The following is a 7,632-nucleotide window of genomic DNA, read 5'->3' as shown; positions in this document are numbered from 1 at the left end:
ATTCCGACGATTTTTTCCCTTAGAATCCTTGATGTTTTCTTGTAGTGTAAATTAGTTGATAAGATTTCATAAATCACTTTATGAACTCTTATAAACCTTTATAAATGATATATAAGCTTTTATATTAAATATATTAACTCTTATAAATAGAGATACCTTATAAATGTTTTATGAATCCTTATAAATTATTTACACACTTTCTTTTTCACACTAACGAACTTATTCATTCAAGCTTTTAAAGCAGTGTAACCAATACAACCCTAAACCAATTAATGGAATGCACAACAATCACATACCACCAAAAAGGAATAAAAGCTTGTGGAACCCTTAACCAAAAAAGGAAGACAACCAACCAGGAAATTTACAAGCAACATATGATTGAGGCAAATTCTCAGAGATGACACTCTTAGCAATCAAGAAGGCAGGGAGGTTTGCCTTTCTAACAATCAGCTCTAGTTTCCAAAGACCCAAAGAACTCAGCGACCCATTGATCTTCTTAGAGATCCACTTGAAAGAGGGCCAAGCAGGTGGCCTAATGAGTGCACCCACAAGATCTAAAGCTTCCACTCCAAAGATTATCTTGTTCTTCCGAAGATACTCATGCTCTCAATAGCCCACAGCCATCCATTTGCATTAGCATCAAACCCGGATTGGACATTAGGAAATGAGGATCGACTATATGTAGAATCACCTCTCCATTCCAATCTCTTAGAATCCAAGCTACTCCAGCAATGAGGGATTGTCTACACTAGTGGATGCCAATATCACATTTCAGCCATCCCTCCACCGGTGGCTCCCATTGAGGCTTTTCCTCTGCGTAGATGATTGTTTAGTATCCACACAAGGTTCAGCAGACAACTGGGCCTGAGACCACTCTTTCCAATCATCAAATGCTTTGTTCACCATTTCAATGATAAAATGACTTATAAATGACTTATAAACCGTTATGAATAATTTATAAGTCCTTATAAAATGATTTTATATATACTCTTATAAGAGTTTTTAAATCTATTTCATAAAGTTTGTCAACATTCTATAAGACTTTATAAATTTTCTAGATTTTATAATATTTTATAAATTATTTTTAAGTCCTTATAAACCGTTTTATTAAGTCAATTTTACAAGTTTCTATAAGTTTAAATTTATAAATGTTTTATAAGTTCATATAAATAATGTTATAATCCCCTATAAATGATTTTTAAATTCTTATAAATTTCACCTAGGGTTTTTGCAAACTCTTACAAATGATTTTTAATTTTCTATAGATATAATTATAATTGTTTATAAATTTTGCAAAGGTTTAGATGATTTTATAAATTATATCAGTTTTATAATATTTTTTAATCTGTTTATAAATTTATTTATAATGGTTTATAAATAGATTTATAATGGTTTATAAATAGATTTATAAGTGTCTATATAATGATTTGTAAATGTTATAAATGTTTATAAAAAAATTAAAGGTTTATAAGTAGAGTTACTAGTGTTTAAAAACTAAATTTGTTTTATATGTTATAAAATAAAATGATTTATAAAGCTTTATAGTTTGATTGATAAAAGTTAATAAACTAATTTAAAGTCTATTAGCTGGTTTATTAGGGTTTATTTACTGTTTTATTAGCTGATTTTAAGGGTTTCTAAGTGTAATTGTTAGTGTTTATCAACCGACTTTTGTTTTATGTGCTATGAAATGATTAATAAGGATTTATAGTTTGATTATAAAAGTTTATAAACTGATTTATTAGGGTTTATGAATTTATTTATTAGAGTTTGAAAACTGATTTAAGGGTTTCTACATCGAACTATTAGTGTTTATCAACTGAGTTTTGTTTATGTTAAAAACTATAAACTATGATTTGAGATGTTTGAGATTATTGCATCTGCTGAGTGTTTAGATCACTAGGTGTAGTTGAATCCACCAAACTCGTCTCTTTACAATCATAGTAGCAATATAACCCATAAACAGAGCATCTCCAGCAACTAGAACATTTTGACTTGGCACAGAAGAAACATACCCACCAGTTTTATTATCAATATCTTTCCAATGAATTTATGGGATTCATCATCCGAGATGCTGCTATGACCATTGTCGCTATTGCTGCTTCTAGAGCTCTTGTCATGATCATGGTTTGAATCAGTGATCTTTATACGCTCATTAGTATCCAATCATGTTTCTTTTACGAATCTGACAACATCTTCTTCAATTGTTCATGATATATTTGTAGTTTTCCTTTGAACTAACACCATCACCACTCTCCCTTTCGCTTCCTTCTTTAATCAAAAAACACACCATATTATTACATTAACAAATCAAATTAGTTTTAGGACAAACAAACAATATAAAATCATACAACAAAAAGTAACTTATTGACTACACATCAAATCAAATCAGCTGTCTAGAGAATGAAACCTTACCAGGCCAAGCTAAAATACGTACTAATCAAATCAAAAACATCATAGATCAACATAAATCAGAAAAGGTATTACCTTTCATTCAAAATCATGAATCTGGTAGACAAAACTATCTCAAAGTTATCCAACATGCAAAATTAACTGGAAAAAACAGAGATTTATAGTTAATGATAAAAAGAAAACATACTCATTTGATTGAATTAGTGAACACAACAATAAAAATCCAGAATTTAAGGAATCTATATATGATTAGACACAAACTAAACAAACAAAAAGGTCACCTAAACGTGTTTGTGTGATTGAAAAACTGAAACTCATCGTCAATGCAAACGGAATCTGGTGGCTGAACACGATGGTAATAAAAAAGTGGCTCTAGATCTCCTCCTTCACCTCCCTATTAACATTATAATCCATTAAGAAACCAGAAACAACACACTGAAATCTGGATGAAGACATCGCTGTCACGGCGAGGGTAGATGAAGACGGTGATGAAACTTGATGAAAACTCGACTCAAAACTTGATGGAGACGGTTAAACTTCTTCGAGGGATGAGAGTTAAAATTAGAAAGGTTATTTTAGTCATTGTCATTTAGCCTCTCTAGGTATTTATAAAAATAGTCATCTAGTTAAGGTAAATTTGAATAGTGGTATCAAAGTTGTGGTAAAATTGAAATTTTGTTTAGATTTTTTGCTTTAAAAATATTTTGTGTAAATTGAATTCAAATTTAACTATTGGTTAAAGATTTTAATAAATGTGTTTTTATTTCACCTTAAATCTCCTAAAGTCCTCCCACAGCATTGAAATGCTTAAGGATGGGCAAAAACTTGATTCGAAAAACAAAACTGAATCCAATCTAAAAAATAGTACTAATTAACCCAAACCCAAACTAGTTAAATACCCAAAAAAATCCGAATCAAATTTTATATTTAAATATATTAATTATTTCTAGAATTAATATCCAAATATTTAAAATTTAAAATTTAAAAAAACATCCAGAGTACCAAAAAATATACTCCCTATGTTTCAATATAAGTGGTTTTAAGGTTTTTACACATGGATTAAGAAAATACAAATTTCTATACAATTTATCTTGCTTACATAAAAATATCATTAAATGAAACTAATTCAACCAATCAGAAAAACACACTAATTTGTAATTGGTCACAAAATTCAAATGATATTAAATTCTATCTAGAATAACGATAATATCAATTATATTGAAACAATTTTTTTTCACTAAACACCAATTAAAGTGATACGGAGGGAGTATACAAATACCTGAAGTAAATATTTAAAATAGCAAAAAATATATTCAAAACACCGAAATGCTCAAAATACCTACTAATTCTCCATCCAATTATTCATACTAAACGAATTTTCTGTAAATTTTAGATATTTGCACTTTATTATCTAAATATATATGTTATATAATATTTATTTTTTAATTTTGAAAATTTCAAAGAATAAAAAGATAATTTAAATGGATATCCAAACCAAAATCCGAACCGAACCAGCAAAATTTAAACCGAACACAAACCAAAATTATAAATACCCAGATAGAGCTTAAATCTGTAACTTCCAAATCTGAAATCCAAATGGACAGGAACCAAATCTGATGGTACCCAAACACCTACTCCTAGAAATGCCACATTTGATAAAGTTGCGCTAGCCCTCTACTTCCTCTGTTTCCAAAAGTAAGATTTTTAGATTTTTTTTCTTGTTCCACAAAGATAAATTTTCTATATTGTTAAGGTACTTTTTTATACTTTTGAGGAACATTAATTGAGAATATTTGAATTGATTAAATTTTATTGGTGGAAAGTTATGGGAATGTGTATAATAAAGTAAAAAAATAAATTAAATTATAAACATTTATTAAATTCTTAATAAGCGTGCATACTCTATAAAATTTTACTTTCGAAAATTGAGGCAGTATAGTTTTAGGCTTCGCCGGGCGAGGAGAAAGGCTTATAGGGTTAGTTACGAAAATCATTAATTCTGTACCAAACTAAACCATTAGGCATGGTATCGATCAATATTCCATTAATTTTCCTGACAAGCGAAGGAGAAGAGAGGTTCGGTATTCTGAGGTTTTTGAGCTTTGCACTTCACCCACGAGATGATCTTCGTATGTTTAATGCATTCAATATATTCCAACGAGATTGATTTTAATGTAATATACAAAAGTCAATTGTTTTCTACCCTAGCGTGGACTCACTGACTCTCCATTAGGTTGATAGCACCTACTACCGTTGTGTTTTTTTTTTCGTTCTACGAAACAATTTAGTCAATAGCTCAGCAGTACTCGTGAAATTATGTAAACCATAATCTAGTTTTCTATAAATTTGATTTACGACAATGCTTAGACTATCATACTTCTTCCTGAACAGGTCCTTACATTAATTTTCTTTATTTGTGAGTATGGATCCAAGATTGCTTTGGGTTACTCGATCCGGTAACGTCGATGCTTTGTATTCACTTATTGCAAAGGAACCATGTCTTCTTAAGAACTTAGACGTTTTACCCTTCATCCACACACCTCTCCACGAGGCTTCATCTACGGGGAAGACAAACAATTGGCGATGGAGTTTGTTTGTACGGGATTCAGTCGATTAGGTTGAAAGAACTCGAAAATGGAATGACTAAAGACGTTTTATTAGATCTGATCAAAAGGGGTTAGAAGAGTGACAAGAGATCAAAGAAACAAGCCGGAGCTAGAAGAGTGAGCCGGAAAAGATACAAAGCGGTTCGGGGTAAAAGAATGACTTAAACCCTAGATCTAGCCGCCTAGTCTGTCCCCCTTCTTTTGTTGCCCCCTCTTCTCCTTTTATAGTCTTTCCTTCTTGCGTGCCCTAGATCCCGTCTCCCTCTGGGCCCTTTTGGTGAGAAGGCCGAATATATGGGCATTGGTAGAACCCTCTCGAACCGTGCGCTTTTGGTCGGCTTAGTCGACGGCTAGAGGCACTCTCGGGCTGAGCCGACAGCTTTACTCGCCAGTCCAGATAAGGTCGCGGCTTATTGGGCTAGAGATCATTATTCGATGGGCCTTGTGGAGGGATGAAACCCATCTCCTACAGAGTTGATGGTTCTTCAGCCATCTTTTGCAAAGAAATTGAACACGGAGGGGTTTAGTCCTTTACATCTCGTGGTTCAAAACCACCAATCTGAGTTAGCTAAAGAGCTAATTATGTTTGATTCCACTCTTGTTCGTATTCCTGGAAGAGGAGGTATTGGCTTCAGACTTAATTTATCATAAAACCTAAATTAAGTTACTTTATGTAATGAGATATTTTTTTTTGTTCTTTGTTTTTCATATGGACAGGTATGACACCACTTCATCATGTGGTAACAATTGGTGACTTGGACCTTCTTGCAGAGTTTCTTGTGACCTTCTTGCAGAGTTTCTTGTGCTTTGTCCTGAGAGCATTAGAGATACAAATTTAAATGGAGAAACAGCATTTCACATCACCGTTATGAACGATAAATACAAAGAGCTCAAGATTCTGAGAGGGTGGGTGCAACGTTTGCACAATTCTGATTCTTCATCCACCGAGAATTACGTCTTGAATAAACGCAATCGCGAAGGAAACACAGCCTTGCACTTAGCGGCAGACAAGAATAATCACCAGGCATGTTCTTACCCTTAGTTTGTGCTTTTATCATAGGTATCTAATAAATGGCTGTCGTGGGATATCTATATACAGGCAGTAAAATATCTGTTGGAGTTCATGTCACTGAACCGAAAAGTGGTATGACAGCCCTTGATGCTTCGCGAGTCAATGGACATCTGATGAACAGAGAAAATGATAAAAAAAATGCAGGTGGTAAGAGCGCAGATTCCCTATCCAAAGTCCAGAAAACGTCCGTCTTCCTGAGAAAATCGGTCAATTTTCGGGAATATTGCTCTACGGGTATATCACGTTATAGGAGTCACCTATCAGACGGGACGCGGAACGCTTTTCTAGTAATAACAGTTTTGATATTCGCAGCTGCTTATGAAACAAGGTCCCAGCCGCAAGATGACGAAGATAAAATAAAATTGTTTTCTTTTTTAGAAATCACATTAATCTTCGTCTTCCTTTGGGGACATACTATAGCCTTTTTGTTGGCTATTGTCTCTGGATTTATACTCTTACCTGTTGGCAGAACCTATACTTGCTGGTATGTCCTCATCTCAGCGCCTCTGTTCTGTTCTTACCCAATCTCCATGTACCTGAAGCCTAGGCTCCTCTTACGTGTGCATCTCCTGACTGTATTAGGAGTTGTCCTATGCCTACTTGTATTCTACATGAAGTGGAAGCGGACTACACAGAAGAAATACCAAAACTCAGAAACGACCTGAATTCCGTAGACATACAATCCATCGTTTAGCCAATATGTAGATTCTTTGTTCCCTGTAAAAAGTTGAATATTATAAATAAGGGAGAATTGCTAAGTGTGACTCGAAACTTCGAGTCAAACCCAAAACAATACCCCAACTTGGGTCAAAGGCAAAAGTAACCTAAAAGGCTATTGAAATTACAACTATCCCCTTGTGACCAAACAAAAAAACGGAATTTTTTTTTACGTTTCTACCCCTCGCAAGTCGTCTGTTTAGACGACTTGAAAATAAGTCGTCCAGACGACTTAACTGAAAGTCGTCTGGACAGTTAGTCTTAAACATAATTTAAAATTTTTGTAAAAAATATTTTGATAAGTGAAAAATGGGAATTATGTAATTAACATATGTCTTAGGAGGTATAAATTAAGATATAACAAATTTCAATTGTTTTCAGCATAGATGAGTGAAAGTAGTGAGTCATGATATTCTTTAGTTTATGTTTCATCAACATATGTTGTAGTATTGTATGTGTTCTTAGGGTTAGATTTTGGAAAGCATTAAAACCGTTTTTGAAAATTTTTAAAATTACTTATGCGTGTTCATTTCTGTGTATAGTAAACACTATTTAAGTATAATTTGATTTTATAACGTGGTTAGTTAGTTAATCTAGTCATTTTAGTTTAGGGGTTCATTTTAGGGTCTAGGACGACTTAATATTTTGTCGTCTGAAAACAGACGACTAAATATTAAGTCGTCTGTTGTACATTATCAGCCAGAATAAGTCGTCTAAACCGGACCAAACCTTAAAGTTTACCAATGTACTTTTAAAGCTAACCGGATTATTTACCCAATATATAAGGTGATTTTTTTTTTTCGTTTTTCGCGAAATTCAGAAACT

General features: G+C 32.9%; 1 long non-coding RNA gene and 1 pseudogene across 1 annotated transcript; one reads left to right on the top strand and one right to left on the bottom strand.

The window, feature by feature from the left end:
- Positions 1–1,929: 1,929 nt before the first annotated feature.
- On the bottom strand, positions 1,930–2,910 carry LOC106317596. Its single transcript, XR_001265167.1, has 3 exons — positions 2,694–2,910; positions 2,488–2,553; positions 1,930–2,271 (listed from the first exon to the last, which is right to left on the bottom strand). It is a non-coding gene; the product is annotated as an uncharacterized LOC106317596 (long non-coding RNA).
- A 1,924-nt stretch (positions 2,911–4,834) lies between these two features.
- Positions 4,835–6,755, top strand: LOC106314909 (annotated as a pseudogene).
- The last annotated feature ends 877 nt before the right edge of the window (positions 6,756–7,632 follow it).

Source organism: Brassica oleracea, chromosome C9 (genome assembly GCF_000695525.1).
Source record: "Brassica oleracea var. oleracea cultivar TO1000 chromosome C9, BOL, whole genome shotgun sequence".
NCBI lineage: Eukaryota > Viridiplantae > Streptophyta > Magnoliopsida > Brassicales > Brassicaceae > Brassica > Brassica oleracea.
The sequence above is the reverse complement of the archived record's forward strand: the minus strand, read 5'-3'. Positions and strand labels throughout refer to the sequence as shown.